Below are 21,634 nucleotides of genomic sequence, written 5' to 3' on the forward strand. Positions count from 1 at the left end.
TGAGGAATAATATCAATATTATCAACTTTATCTTCCATTTATTTAGCAAAAAAAAATTACTAATTAGTAAACTTATACGCTACAAATATAACAATAAATGTTCCACCTAAAATCCAAATTATTTCATATTTCTGTTGTTCATTACTTGGGTTATAATAATCTGATAATTTAGGTTTGTATAGATGTAATTTTTCTTTATTGGTTACCGCGTTATATAAACTCATGGCATCATCAACTGATTGAAAATCTCTATGTGAAATCTTCTGATCATATAATTCTTTATTGATGTAATCCATATAGTTTTGTCGTTTTTCCCTATATTCTTCCGCTGCTTTATTATATTTCTCTAATGCTAAGTTATGTCTTTTTTGTTCTGTTAATGATCCATTTTTATCAATATGCTTAAATAAATAACCACCACCAGTAAATGCTAAAGCGTTAACAATTGCTGATCCTATAATAGTTACAACTGCAGAAGCCATTTATTTAGTAAAATAATTATGCATTTATATGGGGGGAATATATTTTTGCTTTTCTAAATAATCAATAGTTAAATTAGATAAAGTAACTGCTAATGTTAATTCTAAAATATCATTTATATCAAATCTATCAACATTAACACTTCCCATTTTAAATACTTTTTTTAATACCATTGAATAACCAACAGTTCCAACTGATAGTAATGCGCCATTATATAATCCAGTTATTATCCACTTATTATCACTCATTTATTTACCAAAAAAATTACTATCATCAAAATATTTAGTTATCTTATTTATGATTAATTCAACATTTATTTCATTACTAGTTTCATTTGTATATATTTCAATTATTATTTTTTTAATATCATCGATGATAAAATCTTCATCTAATTCATAAAATCTTAAAGATTCTCTAATTAAATTAGTAATCTTTTCTACATTTAAAGTTTCTTTATTTATTGTTGTTTCATACTCAAATGTTGTTTCATTAGAAAATGCAATATTTTTGATATGTGTAATTACATCATTAACGTTAAATTTCATTTCTTTCACACGTTTAAAATCAAATCCAAAACATATACCCGGTCCAACAGTTATATTCATTTATATAATGAAAAGATTACTCTTTGCATCTTATAACGAATTCATAAATTACAGGAAAGTTATTCAAATCAATTAAATATCCATAATGATTTCTTATTTCTAATTTAAAATTATTAAATTTAGGAATGCAAGGTTTAAAATCACATTCTGTTAAATTATAATTTATTTGAGTTCCAAATTGTTTAACATTTTTTAGCGGTAAAATATTTAGTATACTAGAACTACAAATTGTATCTTTAGTTGCTTCGAAAGTTTTTGTAGGCTCGATTAAATTGCAATAAATATAAAAGTGTGTAAAAGGTATTATATTTGAATTACCATCTACGTTTCCTGTAACAGTATCTGGTACAATTCCTAACAGATTAGCTATAGGTTTTCTCACTATAAATGCATGTTGACTTTCATCATATACCTTTATTTTAATTTTATTTGTGCTATCACTTTTTATAAATCTAATTAAAAATTTATCTTCACTTCTAATTTTCAACCGTGCTCTTCTATTAATTTCTTGAGCTAATGTTTCTAAATTATATAATCCTGGTTTTAAAATTAGATGAAACCATTTATTTACATTTCTAATATGAATCATAAAAGCATTATGATCAATAGTTTTATCCGATATATTATAAAAAGAATTACATAAACTTATATTAACTAATTTTAAATCTACACAATTCTTAAATTCTCTATCTAATTGTACTAGTAAATTATGAGATTTATAATTTGTAAGTTTTCTTGAATCAACAAATATTCTGTATTCTTTTAATTCTACAATTTATTTTACATATTTTATTCGAAATCTATTTCATGGTGCCCTTTTTCATTCTTACCTTTGTATACGAAATAGAAATCTCCAGAACATAATTCTTCTAAATCTTCACTTGATAATCTATGAAATCTATCCGGTAAATATGTTCTGAATTTATGTGTATTTCCTTTTAATCCTTCATATTCTAAGTGTATAACTAATTTATCTCCATAGTTATTAGTAACTGTATCAATATTTGTAATTAGATATTTCTTATGGATTGTTAATTCTGATAACTTTTTGAATTTATAATCTACAGATTTTACATTTGTAGTATCTTTTATTCTATCTAGAAATAATTTGTTGTTCTCACTGTTTGCTTGTTTACTCTCCATTTATAATACATATTTTTATTAAAATTTGATTAACACGTTAGAATTCTTTTCATTATCTCGTTCTCTTTTGTTTCCTCTCTTTTAAATTTTAAGTATTCATCTAAATTACAACCATAAGCAACTGTATGAATTCCATCATCTAAAATATATCTTTTATCATCAAATGGGTTTAGACTTATCTTTTCAATTTCTTCAATAAACATTTCATGATCTTCAGATCTTAAACATCTCATCTTATGTTTTCTAACTTCTTCATTGAATATACAATTGATGTAATCTTTGAAATGAATATTCTACTACACTTTTGGTTATTCCTTTTAACTTTTTAGCTTCATGTTCTTTAGTTTTATATGAATACATTTTAGATCTAATACCTATGAACTCTATCATTTCTTCACCACCTTATTCATCTTTGAATTTACCGGGAACTTTTTTATTATCATTGCTAAACAATTCATGATCTTTAGGATAGTTTCTAAAATCAAAATGATGTTTTAATGTTTTTAAATCATCAGTTATGTTATCAGTTTTTATCTTTAATATGTAACTGTCAGTATCAAAATATAGTATTTCTATATGTTTTTCTCCCAAAAAGTGGTTGTAATACATTATAATAGAATTCATACATTAGTAATTTTGATAATTCTAAAACTGAAGCGCCAACATAGATTGGTTTATTAAATTTCATTGATGTTCTTATAATTTGTAAGTTTTCTTGAATCAACAAATATTCTGTATTCTTTTAATTCTACCATTTATTTTACATATTTTATTCGAAATCTATTTCATGGTGCCCTTTTTCATTCTTACCTTTGTATACGAAATAGAAATCTCCAGAACATAATTCTTCTAAATCTTCACTTGATAATCTATGAAATCTATCCGGTAAATATGTTCTGAATTTATGTGTATTTCCTTTTAATCCTTCATATTCTAAGTGTATAACTAATTTATCTCCATAGTTATTAGTAACTGTATCAATATTTGTAATTAGATATTTCTTATGGATTGTTAATTCTGATAACTTTTTGAATAATAATCTACAGATTTTACATTTGTAGTATCTTTTATTCTATCTAGAAATAATTTGTTGTTCTCACTGTTTGCTTGTTTACTCTCCATTTATAATACATATTTTTATTAAAATTTGATTAACACGTTAGAATTCTTTTCATTATCTCGTTCTCTTTTGTTTCTTCTCTTTTAAATTTTAAGTATTCATCTAAATTACAACCATAAGCAACTGTATGAATTCCATCATCTAAAATATATCTTTTATCATCAAATGGGTTTAGACTTATCTTTTCAATTTCTTCAATAAACATTTCATGATCTTCAGATCTTAAACATCTCATCTTATGTTTTCTAACTTCTTCATTGAATATACAATTGATGTAATCTTTGAAATGAATATTCTTTTCTACTACACTTTTGGTTATTCCTTTTAACTTTTTAGCTTCATGTTCTTTAGTTTTATATGAATACATTTTAGATCTAATACCTATGAACTCTATCATTTCTTCACCACCTTATTCACCTTTGAATTTACCGGGAACTTTTTTATTATCATTGCTAAACAATTCATGATCTTTAGGATAGTTTCTAAAATCAAAATGATGTTTTAATGTTTTTAAATCATCAGTTATGTTATCAGTTTTTATCTTTAATATGTAACTGTCAGTATCAAAATATAGTATTTCTATATGTTTTTCTCCAAAAAGTGGTTGTAATACATTATAATAGAATTCATACATTAGTAATTTTGATAATTCTAAAACTGAAGCGCCAACATAGATTGGTTTATTAAATTTCATTGATGTTCTTCTCATCTTAACTGCGGCTAAATTTTCATCAAATATTCTGTTACCAATGAACTTAGGATATGTTTGTAAATGTCTAATTCTTTTACCATTACTAACTAACTCAATATCATTTCTATTTCTAATATTTTCACAAGTCTTACCATAGAATGCATTATTCATTAACTTGACGAAATCTTTCTCGAAATCAGTTTTAGCTTCAGTTCTCTGTTTGGTGTTAAAATCTATATATTTTTCTAACCACTTAGATTGACTAAATGAAATATATCTATGTACTTTTTTTAGAATCATTCCTTGATTCAAATAAAACTTTAACATTCTATAATGTACTACATAATTATATTTATCTTCTTGAGTTACCATTAACTTTTCTGTATGAATATGATTTTCGGGTTTAATTCTTTTTTGGTAATTTGATAATTCTTCATGAGTTACAGTTTTATGTTCTGGACAGTATGCTAGATTTCTAGATTTAAATTTTATATGTTCTGGATATTCTAAATCTACAACAAAGAAGTAACCAGTAACTGAATCATCTGCAATATCTAGAATTCTTCCAATCAAATTTATCATTATTCATGTTGTAAAACTTCAGTTATTTCAAATACTCCATAAGGTTGTGGTTCCATCATTGCCCAACCATATAAATTATTTGCATCTATATATAATAACTTATATCCAGGGTTATCATTTACATTGAAATATCTATTGCCTAATACACCTGAAACTCCTCCTCTTATAGATTTTTCAAATAATAGTAATTGATCTATATTTGTTAACAAATCCATTTTTATATCTGTAAATTCTAATCCACAATACCATGTTAAACCTGGGCTAGAATAACAATGACAAGGATCAATATTAGAATATTTTAGGTTTACATCTCTAAACCTTTCGAATATATCAGTTAATAATAATACATCTGATTTTAGATATAAATCTACTAATTGCCCATGATTTTTCATTCTAAAATGATTCCAAATATTCAATGTTCTATTATATACTTCATCTTTAACATATTCATTTTTTAATTCATCATAGAATTGTTCTTTCAATAATTCAGTTATGTTAAAATCATTATGATTTTTATAGAAAGAATATGGAATTGCTCCTTTATATCTCATTAATTGAAAATCATCATTATTTGGGTAGTGTTGTTTTAATATTTTTAATTCATCATCAACTAATGATTTTGATAAGTTATCTAATGAACTATTTAAAAATCTATATGAATCTATAAATCTTAGGCAACCAAATTGGAATGATATATAATTCTCAGATGTTTTAGCTAACATTCTAAATTTATAAGTTGGTATTTTATCTTTTGATCTATTTGAATTTAATCTTTCTATTTCATTATTAATTTCTTCTATTTTATGACATAACTGCTTGATAAATAAATGTGCATCATATCCTGATAGATTATGAAATATAACTGGTACAAAGTTAATTTTCTTAGCTTGTAAGTTACAATTCTCATGTGCAGCGCCTCTAAACTTTCCATTCAAATGATCATGGTCTCTTACTTTTTTATCTTTATAATTAAATATCTTTTCACAATAATAACATTTATCTGCAAACGCAAATACTTCTTTATCTTCTTCTGTCATTATAATTTCTATATTTGTATTCAATAATTTACTAAATCTTATTTCATATTCAATTAATAAGTCACAAAAATGATTTATAACATTTTCATTTCTATAATGATAATATTCACTTTCAATTAGTTCTGGATAATCAGATTTAATATATAACCCGAAAGCTGCAGCTGATTGATGAATCTTTTTAATAGTATTTGTTTTTGGTGGTTCATCTGAAAAATCATTTTCATTAGAATTTAATTTCTTTCTTTTATAATATATTTCTTTTCTATCTTGATCAGTTAATTCTTTATTTAATGATTCAAAATCTCGATATATAACAAATGGAACTTTATTTTTGTAATCATATTTTTTGAATTCTAATATTTTATCCTTTTCATTTGGTAAAACTAATTTACAATAATCATGATTTTCACATAATTGTTTATGATTTAATAATGTACTTTCATTACTGAATCTATGTAAAAATTTTCTACATAGATATATTTTATTATGGTGATCACTTTCAGTTCTAAAGAATAAATCTATTTGTTTAATCCACATATAATGATTCTCATAATATAATATATCTATAACATCGTTTGAATCATAATCTTTTGATAGATATAAAGGTTCTAATGTATAATGTTTTATATTGTTACCTTTTGTATTTGGTAATTTGATTAAATCAAATACATTTATCTTTATATTATTATCTCTTTCTATTTTTGGGATGTTTTTAATTATAACAGGATACTTATCTATCTTATAATTATTTTCAAATTGTTTATAATGAATTAATCTAAAACTATGTTGTTTATAATCTTCAACTGGGTGTAAACAACTTATTATAGCCCATAGAAAACATTTATCATCTTCATTTTGTACAGTTATAACAGCATTAGTTATAAATGGTAGTTTAATATAACTCGATGCTTCAATATCTGGTTCTTTATAATATGATACGTTATTTTCATCAATTGGTTTTGATTTAATTAACTTATTATATTTTGTGTTATAAACATGTAAAGTCATAAATATTATTTCATCAAATTGTCGTGCGACCTGGAGGGGGAAGCCCGAAATTGCTGTGGGAGAGCGCCGCTGTTCTTGTTCGTGACGTATGCACTTCCCCTCCTGTCCTGCACGGCGATATAGAAACCAGAGACCAAACATAACCAACAACTAAACTCAGGTTGATAAAATGATGCAAGGGTTCTATTGCATGAAACTTAACCAAATGACAACTGACAATATCATATCACCCTTACCCTACTTGGTGCGCTGCCTCTGCTCTGGTCGAAGCCGCCAATGTTGCTCTCCCTCTCCGTTTTTCCCCGTGAGTACCGTGCCTTTATTCTAGAAATTTATCTTATCTAATTCCGGGTTTGAACATAAAGCTTTTAATTATTCTATAATTACTAAACAGCAGGAATTGTCCCACGAGCTTGAGATAGCGTAATAGCAGAAAGTGATACGTAGTTAAATTGATTAAAATGCCTATGTCACAACATTACCCCCCACTCAATTCAAAGTGTCCCACTTTGACAAAAAGAAAAATAATAAATATATATATATATATATATATATACATATGTATATATCAAACCCAGAGCACAGGCAACGCAACCATACAACTTTCCTAGCGACAAATCGCATTTATAAACTAAAAATTAAATTTGACATAACTGAACTTACACAATAATAATTCAACACAAAAAAATTGAAACATTTCGTATAAATATTACAACAATATTCTAATTGGAAGATGATTATGATCCGTTTGAATAAGTTTATTCTATACTTTTGCTATCTTCTCGTTAATGTATAATAATTAAACCATCTATGCCTATCAATTGCACTTATACCACAATATATTATTAGGTTATTATGTTGACGAATTTCCATGTATTATTTAAATTTATAGCAAATTGACATATATAATTCAATTTTAGTTAATTATGATAAACAATATATGTTCCTTATAAACAACGCAACTGAATATGTAGTATTTTTCCACTTTCAAATACATATACATCACTAGTGTATCATTATACAACTTCCCGTAATGATTCCACAACTCAATCATTAAGGTTATGATTCAGTTTTAATGCAAGCAGATTAAAGACTTAAGAAATTAATCTCAATATTTGTTTATTGTATAGTTTACTTATTCTAACCTGCTTTCATAGTCGATAGAACATTTACTATAATTGCCTTTTCTTGATATAGCTATAATCATGTGTTAAGATATACATGTTACAAATCGTTTAAACACAAATATTATTCTCAATCATCGAATTACGTTCAACATCCAATTCGTCATCGTTTATTGTTGAAGTTGTCCCAGCCATCAATTCCTTGACTTCATTTCTACCGATAGTTTCTTTAGAACTTATCCACTATATGTTTATCGTCTTGATCCGGTCCAAACAAAGCGAAGTATCTTGGGGAAATAACATTTAAAACATGTATACAACAAGTTATATGTCACTACTATTTTTGTCTTACGTGTAATATCAAATAATTATATGCTTATTTTATCTAAGCAATCAATTTGCTATAATCTACGGAATCACAATCATATTTCCATAATTTTACCTAACAATCCTTATTTTCATTACAGTATTATTTTCCTTTCTTTCCTTAAGGGATTAACAAAATTATTTTTCCTTTTTTTTTTTCCTTAAGTGATTAACAAAATTATTTTTTCCTTATCTATTCCTGAAGGGATAAACAAAAAATTATACATATTTTTATTTTTTTTTTTTATTTTATTTTTTTTCATTCTCTTTCCTTAAGGGATTAACAACGTTTGTAATTAACTACAAAACGATAAATCATCTATTTTATATATTCCCTTGTTTTATATCAATTTCATACAATAGTGTATGATGACATATATAATATATGTATTTGTATTAAGCTAAAAAACAAAATGACAATTCATAATCCTGCCACTTATCGATGTGTGCAAATCACTTTTTATCGGTTTTATTGCATAATTCAACGAATGGAGATTAAACGTGCACCTAATAAATTTCATTCTTGCCAAACCGTTTGAATCATCATTAATTTATTTATATTTGCATTATAACCGAGAAATTGTTTATTTACCTTATCCTCAATTAGGCTAGTCATCACCAATAATTGCAATTAACACCATAACCACATTATTTCGACACCCGATACCTTATTTTGCAACTCACTTAGTACCATTTCCTCTAGTATACAACCGTAAATTGTTTTTTTTTCCAAAAATTTAACCATTTAATATCCTTCACCTTTAACGATTATTTACGTCAAACTTGGATACAAAGATTTTCGGGGTAAAATTTGTAACCTAGGAGCCAGTTGATTTATTAACGGGATTTCATATTCCTTCGAAGTTTGTAATTGATTTGACGTAACTATTTCGTTAATGCCATCATTATCGATTTCATTAGTAAATGAAGCGACAACAGCATGACTTGGTTTTGCCAAACTTTTTTATATTTTCTAAATGCCAAAACCAAGGAAATTTTATTTTTGCCATTCAGAATCTGTTTTAATTTAGACAAATTTGTTGACAATGGTATCGTAACATCCAAAGGAAAAATGTAATTAGTACCATTAGTACAATTGAATGATTTAGTTTGCCACTGCAAATTTAACTTAGAACTCCCGTAGAAATTTGACAATTGCACTTCTGTCGGCGGAGCAACATTAACTTCACATCGATTCGAACAAGCCAAAAGTTTCATTAATTCCAAATCAACCTTTCCAGCCCCGTTTTCTAAGCGTAGTTTCAAACGGGCTGGGGCTTCGTCGAGTACAGAGCAGCAGCAACAAGCAGGTAGACAGTGACGAAGTCGACGCAAGCACGCCATCAAAATTGGTCTAAATAGAATAAGTAAAACCCCAACAACGATGACTAAAAATAAAAACACATCTACCCGAAAACTAATCGGGTGTTCACTCTTAATATTAACAATTTCAGTAAAATTAATATGATTTGCTAACTCATTAATATCAAACGACTCGTACAAATTATATGCCCTAACTGACGGAACATATGCACCCATAACTAAACCTAAACCCCCTGATTTGTAGCAAACAAATATAGAGATAATCATAGACAAAGTAGAAATAGCTATCGCACAGCTTGCTAAAATTTTAATAACAAGTCCTATTGGAGTGTAATCTTCAATTGAAGGCAACGACTTTAAAGCGTCTGCTTTTGATTTAAAGATTAATTTATCCTTTACAAGACTCCCTGCTAATTTTTTAAAATCTACCGAAAATTTTTGATCGACCATAGCAACATCTTTCCATTTAGCCTCAGCCAATCCAAAGCTTGGTAAAGGAACATTCGGTGTTTTATTATAATGACTCCCCCCTGTAACCGATCTAAGGTCCTTTTTCGAAAATAAAGAATGCAACACCGGTAAGTTTACTGGATGCGACATTGTAATCTCTCCCGATACATGACATGAACCAATTCTTGCTGGTATCAAAAACGTCGTGCTTTTTAGAATACACCCACAAGAGAGACGAATTATACAAAATAAACATCCTGGCACCGCTCGCGGTTGATTTGGTGGACAAATCATCGTCCATTGTGTATCACTTCCACTTGCAAGGAATCTATCATTTCCAAGATCTACCGCACCCTCAAACAGTCCCCCAGTTTCAAATCTAAACTGGCAGTATTTATGTACTAAAATTGGTTTGTCAAAAAATAATGCATTTTCACAACTAGTTTGTGCGTTAGGAAGCGGAAAAACTACCAATCGGTAGAGATCAAAATAGTTATCTGACGATGCTAACGGAAACTTTACAGTTATATATATGAATCGTTCTGACCTCGCAAACCTTATATCTCTGAACTGATAATAAAAACCAACGTCGTGATGTGCCAACTTAAAATTCGAATACTTTCGTTCTTGCGAAATTTGAGTTATAGTCTTAGCTATCATAGTAGGCGGTATTAAGGCACGAGGTAAATAACCTTGTGTAAGGCGTTCTGCCCCTTGCACCCAATCAGTTATCCTTATTTGTATTTCCTGTAAAGTTTCTATATATGAAGCAACATGCTGCATCAGATAAATGACCGCAATTATCATGTCATTTGTGGTTGCACTTTTTGTTTTAAGAAAACGAACTTGCGACTCCAATTGTTGAATGAGTTCATGGTTACTTTGTAACGCTGTAAATGCGTTGTTAATCCTATAATCAGTTGCATTAATATAAGATGATAATTTACCAGCTAATTTTGTCATAAAAACAGATGACAATTGTTCTTGTTTTTCTATAGCTTTAATATGTTCCCCAATAACCGCAACTTCTGATTCTGTCGCTAAACCGAACAATGAAGAAAAAATACTACCTAAAAATCCTAGCGCTGACCTCTTATGCCTAATTTTATCCGACTGTAAGTTAATAGTTAGTGGAATCATCCGTCTTACTTCACCTAACCTATCTGAAATATGTTGAAGTGATGACTTTCTCATACGTTGTAATTTACTTATCATTGCCTTAATAGGTTTGCAAATAACAAAATCTTTGTCAGCACACGATGCCGTGATAGGCGGAACTTGAGGTAAATTAATGAAGGGTATAGCAAATGTATGTGTCCAAAATGATTTTCCATCTTGAATACCTCCAATACGATGAAATGCGACCCCATAACTCGGGCGTAATACTGTTTGTTGCTTCCCCAAAACCTCTGTCATAAATATCAAATATGCCACACATATCGTCAACATTTTCTGAAAAGAGACAACCGATTTAACATTAATGTTTTCGTTTCTTACGTTTATTTGGTTTTTTGTCCCAATATTCCCGTAGAATAGCCGCTGAAAGGTTTTCACTTTTCTCCCATGTGTTCTCCGCTGAAGGAAAATCTAACCATTTTATGCGATATTGAAACTTTCCTTTCGACTTCCTATGCCTTAAAATTTTCTCTACATAATAAATTTGTTCTGATATTTCGTTATCTTTGATTTCTACTTTTCTGTTTCCTGTGTCCGTTCCTCGATTACTTATACTTTCATTAATAACCTCTTGAGTAGGCCCACTGGGGGGACCCACTTTTTGCGAGAGTTGGTCCAGTTGATCTTCCTGAAAATTCTGCACCACAATACCTGGGTCCGGTGATCGAAGATCTGGTCCAACATACCACTTCATTCTAGCGGCATGCACTGGATTAGACTTGAGTGTATTATTTCTGTCACTAACCATATATGTGTTTGGTCCAATTTTCTTCCTTACTGTCCAGGGACCCGTCCAGCGATGTAATAATTTTGTTGAGAGTTTCTTAACCTTTCTTGGTGTGAATATCCACACCCGATCACCTATATTAAACGGAGGATCGAAGGCCTTTTTGTCATAGTGACTTTTCATTATCTTTTGAGCCTTTTGTATACGTTTTAAAGCCAATTCTTGTGCTTCTGTCATTCCTGAAATGACATCTGCAATGAAATGTTCCACATCATGGTATTTAAAATCTGGCTGCAATAGTGCCATATCCATCGGCAGGCGTGGTTCTCTGCCATACATTAAAAAAATGGACTAAATTGTGTTGTTTCAGTCGCATTAGAGACTCTATAAGCGTAAAGCACACTGGGAATAAAATGATCCCAATCACTATGCCTTTCATTAACGTAGTGAGACAAAGAAGCAACCAGTGAACCATTGAATCTCTCTACCATACCATTTGTTTGAGGCCTATACCCACTCGTTCTTGACCTTGTAGTATTAAATAATCTACACAACTCCGACATAAGTTTTGAAAGAAAGTTTTGACCTCTATCCGAGAGGAACACTCTAGGCGGACCGTGTCGCGACAATATCTCTTCGTATATTTTACGAGCAATGGTTACTGCTTCTTGGTTGGGAAGTGCAAAAGCTTCCGGCCACTTGGTCATCATATCAACAAGAACAAGAATATACTTATTACCTTTATCTGTAACTGGTAATGGACCCAATATATCCATAGCTACCATATCCCACGGGTGACTCTGTGGAATTGGCAACAACGGGGCTCGAACAGGATGAGGGGGATTTTTCCTACTTCCACAATGTTCACACGAACGTATCCAGTTTTCGACATCTTTGTATAAACCAGGCCAATAATACCTTTCTCGTATCAGATTATACGTACGCTTGATACCTAGATGTCCAGCCAAGGGGTCATCATGAGCCGCTGTCAAAATTTCGAATCGCATCTGTATAGGAATAACTAACTGGCGTAGCCGGTTACCATCTGTTTTTCTATTCCCCTTATCAACATGAAATAACAACCCATCTTCATCTACAAAGTAAAAATCTGCTGCATGAACTATTTTTCTGGCTACCTTTTCATCCTTCGGTAGATTACCGTCTCGCAAAAATGCTATCATAATTTTGATATCATCGTCTTTCGACTGTTCAATTTTCGACTGTTGCAAAACATCCACATGTGGCTCACCATAACGCCTTCGGGACAGCGAATCAGCATTTCCATGCAACTTCCCAGGACGGTGTACAATAGAAAAATCAAATTCCTGAAGAAAAAGTAAGTAACGGGCCAGTCTCCCGGAGGGGTTAGACATGGTCCTTAAGTATTGTAAGCAACTATGATCGGTAACAACCTTGAAATGGCGCCCACGTAAATAAGGCAGATAATGTTTGATTCCAAAAACTACCGCAAGCAACTCTTTATCCGTGGTAGAATAATTTTTCTGTGCTGTATTCAGTCCCTTTCCAGCATAAGCAATTACCCTTTCCAATCCATACTGTACCTGAGCTAAAACTGCACCCAATCCTTCATTACTTGCATCCGTATACAGAGTAAATGATTCTCCTTGGAATTGGGGAAAGCCTAAAACTGGAGCATTTATTAAAATTTCTTTAAGCCTCTCGAATGCGGATTGACACTCGGCATTCCAGAGAAACTTCACATTCTTTTTCAACAAGTTCGTAAGCGGACTTGCCACCAAGCTAAACTCTTTGACAAATCTTCGATAATAGTTACACAGCCCTAAAAACGCACGAACATCCCGTACAGACTTGGGGACAGGCCAATCTCTTACAACCACGATTTTTTGTGGATTAGTTTTCACTCCATCTTCAGAGATGACGTGACCTAAAAATAAAACCTGTTTAAGACAAAAAATACATTTCTTTAAGTTAAGTTTCAAGTTAGCCGCAGCAACACGTTGAAAAACCAGGTTCAGGTGTTGAAGATGTTCCTTAAAAGATGCAGAATAAATAATCACATCATCAATATAGACTAAAACGAATTTTCCAATAAAATCCCGCAATAAAGAAGACATCAATCTTTGATATGTTGCAGGGGCATTAGTTAGCCCAAATGGCATCACTTTGAATTGCATTAAACCATTATGTGTAACAAAAGCAGTTTTTTCAGCACTGTTTTCATCCAAGGGTATTTGCCAGTATCCACTCAGCATATCCAGCGTGCTGAATACCGTGGCCCCACTTTGCCCTAATTCATCGAGCATGTCATCAATTCTGGGCAATGGATGTGCATCCATCCGAGTTACCGCATTCAACCCTCTGTAGTCGACACAGAATCTCCATCTTATTTCCCCGTTGACTGAAGGTTTTTGAAGCAATACAACGGGACTTGACCACGGACTGTTCGAGTGTTTCACCACCCCTAGTTTCATCATTTTTTCTATTTCATCATCAATCACCCCTCTCAAATTAGGGTCCTATAGGGCCTCTTCCTCACAGGTTTAGAATCTCCTGTGTCAATGCCGTCCTTTACTAGATCAGTAACTCCTAACTCGTCAATTGAAGTAGCAAAAACCTCAGAATGGGTTTCCAACAAATGTAACAGTTCTTGACGACTATTGGCATCTAGATAAGAAGGTATTTTTGGAATAAAAGATTCAAGTTTTGAATTGTTCCTATGGTCCTTACCAGAAGATTTATTATTATGTGTGCTTTGCAACCGTTCTCCGTTTTCAGTTTCCCCTATCTGTGGTGTTTCAAATGAAGCATTGTTTAGAGTTGAAAGGCCACAAACTGTCGATGACAAATCTTCAGGTGGTCTGATTTGATGATATTCCTTTTTCTGCCGGTACGACGGTTCTTCCGGCTTCCAATGTTTCAGCCATAGGTGACCTAAACAAGTATTCTCATGAATTGCTACCATCTTGGAAGAAAAATTCCCTAGAATAACTGGAATGCCGACTGACGATACTGAGACCATTACACTTGTACCTACCACTCCTTCGTTTTTGAACTGACACGAAGGCTCAAATAATGCATCTTCTTTTTGATTATTTTCCACTAGAGCATCATTACAATAAGCTTCAACAATCTTTTCAGAGAAAGGAGGAATACACTCCGTATTCGAGCTGTAAACAGAAGCTGGCTTATTTAGATTTGTTTTATTTGTAAAATAAACAGGACGAGATGTAGGTAGTTGAAGCGACTTCGTCCCGAAATCAATTACTGCCTGATGAGCCTGTAGAAAATCAGCACCTAAGATGACATGGCTATCAATTCCAGGCACTACATACATCGAATGGTGAATATCACAATCCCCTAGAAAAAAATTGACCTTTAAACTAAATAATTTTCCGTCTACAGATCTTGCTTCTTGAAATTGACCTTTTTCAATTGGACCTTCGATTATCGTCGGTGTTTTATCTAGATAATCTTCATTGATGACACTTATTTCTGCACCTGTATCTACGAGAACTGAAATCGAATTTCCCTGATGCGATCCTGAGGCCCGATTGGCCACTGAAGCAAGAATCGGCGGTACATGAGTACGGCGAATGAGTTAGAGCCTGTTTCATGACTTATCAGTGATTGACAGTTTTCTACAGCAGTTTTAACTTCCTGTGGGTCATTTTTGTGATTACTGGGTAAGTCATTAATTGGAAGTGGTTCAATACTTACCTCTGAGCAATACTGAGTCTGTGCCTCTTTAGTTTCAATAGACTCTCTCGTTTCAATAGACCTTTTTCGGCAGGTTGTTTCTATTGGTACCCGTGTGGGTGTTTCCTTAGCTGGCGTATTTGTTCTTACCATTTCTCTCAAGTCGTATTGTGGATTTCTTATTCTATGAACGAATTTATGCTCTAATGCTGATGGCTGAATTTCATTCTGTCGGTCACCGGCTTGCCATCTTGGTGTCGGCGACCTTGTCCATTTCCCATAGACGAATTTTGGGGACGTCGTGAATACCTCGGAGTGAACTGATTATGTGGACAGAATTTCTGGTAGTGCCCCGGCTGTCCACAGTTGAAGCAATTGTTATTACCTGAGAGATTCCTTTCATGGCGGAAATTATCTTGGTGATCGTGTAAAAATGTAGTAGGACGTCCGGACTGTTGAAACCTACCCTGTCGCTGATTCTGGTATCGGTTTCTTGGATTCCCTGAATTCGGCTGCCTATACCGATCATTCGGCCCTGACGATTCATGGCCTTCAAAACTACGGGATCGTCTCTGTTCTTCAAGAAATTGAGAAAACATATGTTTAATTTCCGACATTGTCTTTTCCAGACCATTGTCCGTAACTGTCCGACGTACTGTCGGAATTTCATCTTGGTCCAAGAGCTGCTCCACAACCCGAGCATGTTCAATTGCTTGTGTAAACGTACCTGGTCTCATTAGCATGACGTCTTTTTTCAGCTGTTTATTTAAACCATTTAGAAACGCTATGAGTTTATCACGATCCGATTTTCGGAGTCTATGACCCAGACTATCAATTCTTTCAAAAAAATCATCGACTGTCTCACCTTTTCTTTGAGAAAGTCCCGAAAAGTCAGTTTCTTTTTGAAGCCTAATCGAATCCGATTCAAATTGTTCCCTAAACGACTCAACTATCTGGGAAAATGTCGTACCTTGAGAAATTAATAAATCATCAAAGAACCGACGAGCAGGCCCTTCCAGATACTGAAAAATAAACTGTTTCTTTTGCTCGTCCGACCAACCTCTAGCGTCGGCAGTGTTCTCATACGTCCGAATCCACGTAGAGAAATCTACTCCGTTCCGTCTTCCTGAAAACTTCGAAATAGCTAGAATATCACCGAGACTAGTGGAATTTCCTAACCTTAATTAAAGAGAGAAGATCCTTCTCTGTGGGTTCTACCCTTTGACTAGTGTCTGCAATTTCTTCCTCAGGATCCATTATATTCAATGTCCTACTTCTGAGTGTCCTATACATACGTAATAATCTACCACTATATTAGTCAAAATTATAACCCGTAATTTTTTCTTAATTCAACTTACTGACTAAAATAACCTGAAACAAAATGCTAATTATAATACAACTACAACTATACTAAAATCGTTTCCTACTATACTTCATTTCATTTTGTGATACCAAAAAAAGTATCTTTTATCATTAATCCACTGAAATACCGAACATTTTATCCTTTATAACCTCATAATTGATACCATTATATCATCGCAATAAACTGTTATCACTACTTTGAAAATATGCTTTTTATTCCAAGCACATACATATAAAACTTCATAATCCATTATACTCTATACTAACGCTTAAACGACCTCATACAACTTAAATAACAGCGCAAATAACTGTTCCGCGGTCCCTTTCTCTATTGTCTTTTTCCTCTATTACAAACTCCGGTCCCTGGCGAGAAAGTCGACCACGAACACAGAAACCCGAAAACCAAGGAATAAAAGGAACTCCGGATTTAAATATGATAATACTCAACTTTAATTCTACAATTTTAACTGAACTATAGTCTCAACAATTTATAAAATTCCCTACCTTTTAATTTAGAATTTTGTTACAAATCCTGCACACAAGAAGATGCAATTCAACCGGATAGCCGAAAGTTATCTGTTCTATAGTCTTCTAATGCTTCCCCTGAAAATGCTTCCTAAAAGAGTCCGCTCTCTCTCGAGGTGCGGCCCCTTTTATACGGCTGCGTCCACACCCAAGAAAAATCCAGAACCCTGCTTGTGGCCAGCCGTAAAAGGGAACGAGCAACCAACGCAGCACCACGACGCAGAGCCGGGGTCCTGATTCCTAGACTTTTCATTCGCTGCTAACTTTAACCCGACCCTCGACGTCATGATACCTGCCGGTCTGCTCCCCTTCTCAACCGCACCGAAGAGATTACATATATACTATTTTTCCAACCCTCGAACTCATTTATTTTAACTTATCCAATGATTACAATTCCCACAATGAATGGTATTTAATTTTGTCTAAATAGTAATATACAATGTAATCCGAAATATCATCTTTCTTATTTATATTCTTTATCATTATAAGTACATACAAATTTAAACACACAAACTCTTATTAATTAAAATAATAAAACTCTTTAATATTACTTTTTAATATTACTCTTTAATATTACTTCTTATTATCGAATTATCAGACTAAGGGTCAGCGAGTGTTTCATAAGTTGATTTCATAATTGCTCATTTCCACGAATTCTTCTCATGACTACAGCGCCGTGATTACCTTCAAAGTGATTTAGAATGCTCGTCTGATACAAGTATAAATGTTTCAGACAAACAACCATTAAGGCGGATAATGTATTATCGTACATAAGGAACAATGCGTGTGTTCTCCCAGGACCATGCCAAGAAACCTACGTATACAAATCGTTTGATCTTTTTGAAAGTACAATTCAGCTGCGGATCATCACTCCCCACTCAGCTTAAAATTTCGTCCCGAAATTTTGAATTTAGACAACCTCTGAAACACAAGCCGACACCTCATGAAAAACCCTGAAAAAGAAAACAGCAACAAACGGATGAAAAACGCCAAATCGCGTCTTTTTCCCCAAAGATATTAACTAGACCATATTCTAAAACTACTCGTTAAAGTTCATAGTAATAACACGCACTAAAAGTTCAGGATTACAGTTCAACAAAACCACAAATTAAAGTTCAGGATACCCGCTCGGAAAATGAAAGTATCTTGAGACCGCTGCCTCCGCTAATACAGTAAAAAGTCTAGCACTTAACACCACCGCAATTACGAAGTTTGAAAATATACCGCATGAAGACGCAACAGCAACCACAACAACACAGTACGCCATGGACGGACGAATGACGTTATCCAACGCAGTTCCTCGCAGCCTAATAATACACCATCCAGCGCGAAAACACGCAATATCAATGGCCTCAACGTAGAACCAGATTTACGATACAGGAGTCTATAACTTCTCCACAGTTTATATCGCAACATACGAGTCGAAAATACCACAACGCTTGTAGTACAACGAAGCTGAATACGGCGCGCTGGAACATCGAGTTCATACATCCGCCATTTAGATCGGTTTAACGCAAATGTCGTCGGCGAATTTCACGATTTCTTGCATGCAGCCAGGTGTTTTGTCCCCAAGGAGTTACCACAAGTCCGTGAGTATAACGATTTTCGCAAGAGGGACAACACCATTAACACTGGCTGACTGCATGACTAACAAAACACTGATACATACATCTCCAGGCATACGCCTAAACGCAACTGTATAGGCCGGATTTCTTGTCATCGACGGCCTTGCATCTTTAAAAATGGACGCGGCTCCGAGTGTCCTATGTCCCGACCATACCAGTTGTTGGCCCATGCTGTTCTATGCGTCCAGCAATAGAGCTTCGGGATACCTCCCAACAAGTACCCATCTCCATATGGTCACTATCAGGGAAGTACCCCTCAACGTCTATCGCAGCAGACAGGAAAAAAAAACGGTCTTGCATCCAAGTGCTGTCATGTTGGTCGGTCTCAAACCACTCGAAACGGGTACCCTACAAGCAAAAGACAACGACAATATTACATAACAATTAGAGACAACGACAGTCTATTATACAAATTCCATAATCATATTACAAGTCTAGTCTATTATATTGACATTCTTAACAATGAAAAATAAAAGAAATAGAGCCTTCTGTTTTAACCATCTACTGCTATCAATTTAGTCAACAAAACTTCGTCGCTATGATGACCCTACTCGTTTCATTGTTCGTTTAATTAATTGTATAAATTAATGCGTAAACGTATATCCAACATAAATATTACCTAAAGTAACCACTTAGATACGCATAAAATATCATATATGGTTATTATATATCGTATAACTATCCGTAAACGAAAATGACATGATCAGCCTGATCAAATAACAATTGCAAAATAATCTTATCACGACTATACTTACAAAGCTGTCTTATAAATTCAGGAAAAAGTGCCCATAGGACACTCCTGCCAGAATATTAACATCGCGAGGAGAGTATAACACTAATTCCTCCAAATGCGATGCTACCAAGTGATTCAAAATCTCAATAAAGACGTGGATACAGACGACCCTCATTTGCCAACATCGATCGCCTAGGTATGTCGAAGGACGGAGGACCTGATGGCAAATGATTGGCCAACGACGATTCTAGGACCAGAATGCTCGGTTGTTGAGTGTCGGTCTGAGCTTCAACGTCAACAGCGACAATTTCAGGTTCAACTGATGACACAACGAGTTTCGCCGCTTCTCTCAGTTCCACACTCAACGAACGATAATTAGCCACAACGATTGCTTTACTAGATACCGATAACATCTGCCTCATTTCAAACAGACTTATCTTCAGAGGCACCGAGCATGATTTTGGTAAATTATAAACCGTCCCCTGTGAACAGGTCATTTGTTTTTCGTGCCAAGTTAAATTCAATCGAGCAACCCCACAAGTGACCTGTAAGGCGACTCTAGTAAGAGCTGGTGGCTCTAAATAACATTCAGATTTACATCCAGACAGCGTTAGTAAAGGTAAATCGAGCCTATGTATTCCATTCTTAATTCGCAGCATCAATCTAACTGGATACTTACCAGGCGAGCATGCTGCAGGTAAACAATGCCTGCATCTATAAAATAAAGCACGTAACAATGGTCGAAAAATAATTATCAAAATTCCCACTACGATTACCAAAAACAGAACAACATCCACCCGAATATTTTCGGCCATGACCACTTCCTTGATAACTGAATTATTCCAACCTCCAGAACGTAAATCGTGAATAGAGGGGTGAATTGTGACCATGGCTTGAGCGGGCGGAAGAAATCCTGCTCCTAACACTGGTATTAATCCTTGAGATTTTAACAAAACAAATATTGACAGTAACATGCTACCTGCGGATAGACCTATTGCAAGCCAACAAGTCATCCAACCAGTGCTACCACCATTTGAAATAACTGGCTCCTGGTGATCAAATATCGGCTTGGGAACGGTAAAGTTTTGACTCTTGACTGACAGTTTGGGCCAGTTTCTTAAAATCCATACTAAATTTAGTATCAACTGCCGCTACCTTTGACCAATTGTTGGTTTTAAAATCCAAAACAGGCAGCGGTGCGTATGGTGTACCCTGGAACATCGTGGCTCCAGTAACATTTGAAACTGCATTTTTCCCAAAGAAACTATGAAGGACGGGAAGGTTCACAGCGTGTGCAATAGTTACAGTGTCCTTTTTATGCATTTATTAATTCGACCAGGGACATAAAACGTTGAACCCCGCAATGCACATGCACAACCAATTTTAATTAAGCAAAAACGACATGCTGGAATCGCTTGTGGTGACTTGCCGGGGCATGCGAGAGGCCAAAAGTCATCACTGCCTGATACGAGGAAATAGCCGTCGCCCACATCAGCCGCTAGTTCGGCGAGGCCCCCGACCTCGTATCTTATGTGACATAGCGCTAACACCCGCGAGGGCCTGTCGAAGAAAAGACTACTTAGGCACGAATCAACGGTAATTTCGCGCATGGAGACGCGCTGCTGGCAAGTCATCACATCAGTACCATGACAAGTGGAAAAGATATCATGACCCATTTCTGTATAATAGTTACCATCCCTGGTCGCGCCAAAATACGGGGGCGTCCCCACGATCATTGAAGTGTTATATGATGTGGCGTTTATTGGGACCGGCATAAGGACCACGGAATACAAATCAAAATAGGTCTGACTAGACTGTAACGGAATTTTGACGGATATATAAACATATTTATCTGACTTGGTGAAACAAACATCCTTGA

Source organism: Tubulanus polymorphus, chromosome 5, assembly GCF_964204645.1.
Source record: "Tubulanus polymorphus chromosome 5, tnTubPoly1.2, whole genome shotgun sequence".
NCBI lineage: Eukaryota > Metazoa > Nemertea > Palaeonemertea > Tubulaniformes > Tubulanidae > Tubulanus > Tubulanus polymorphus.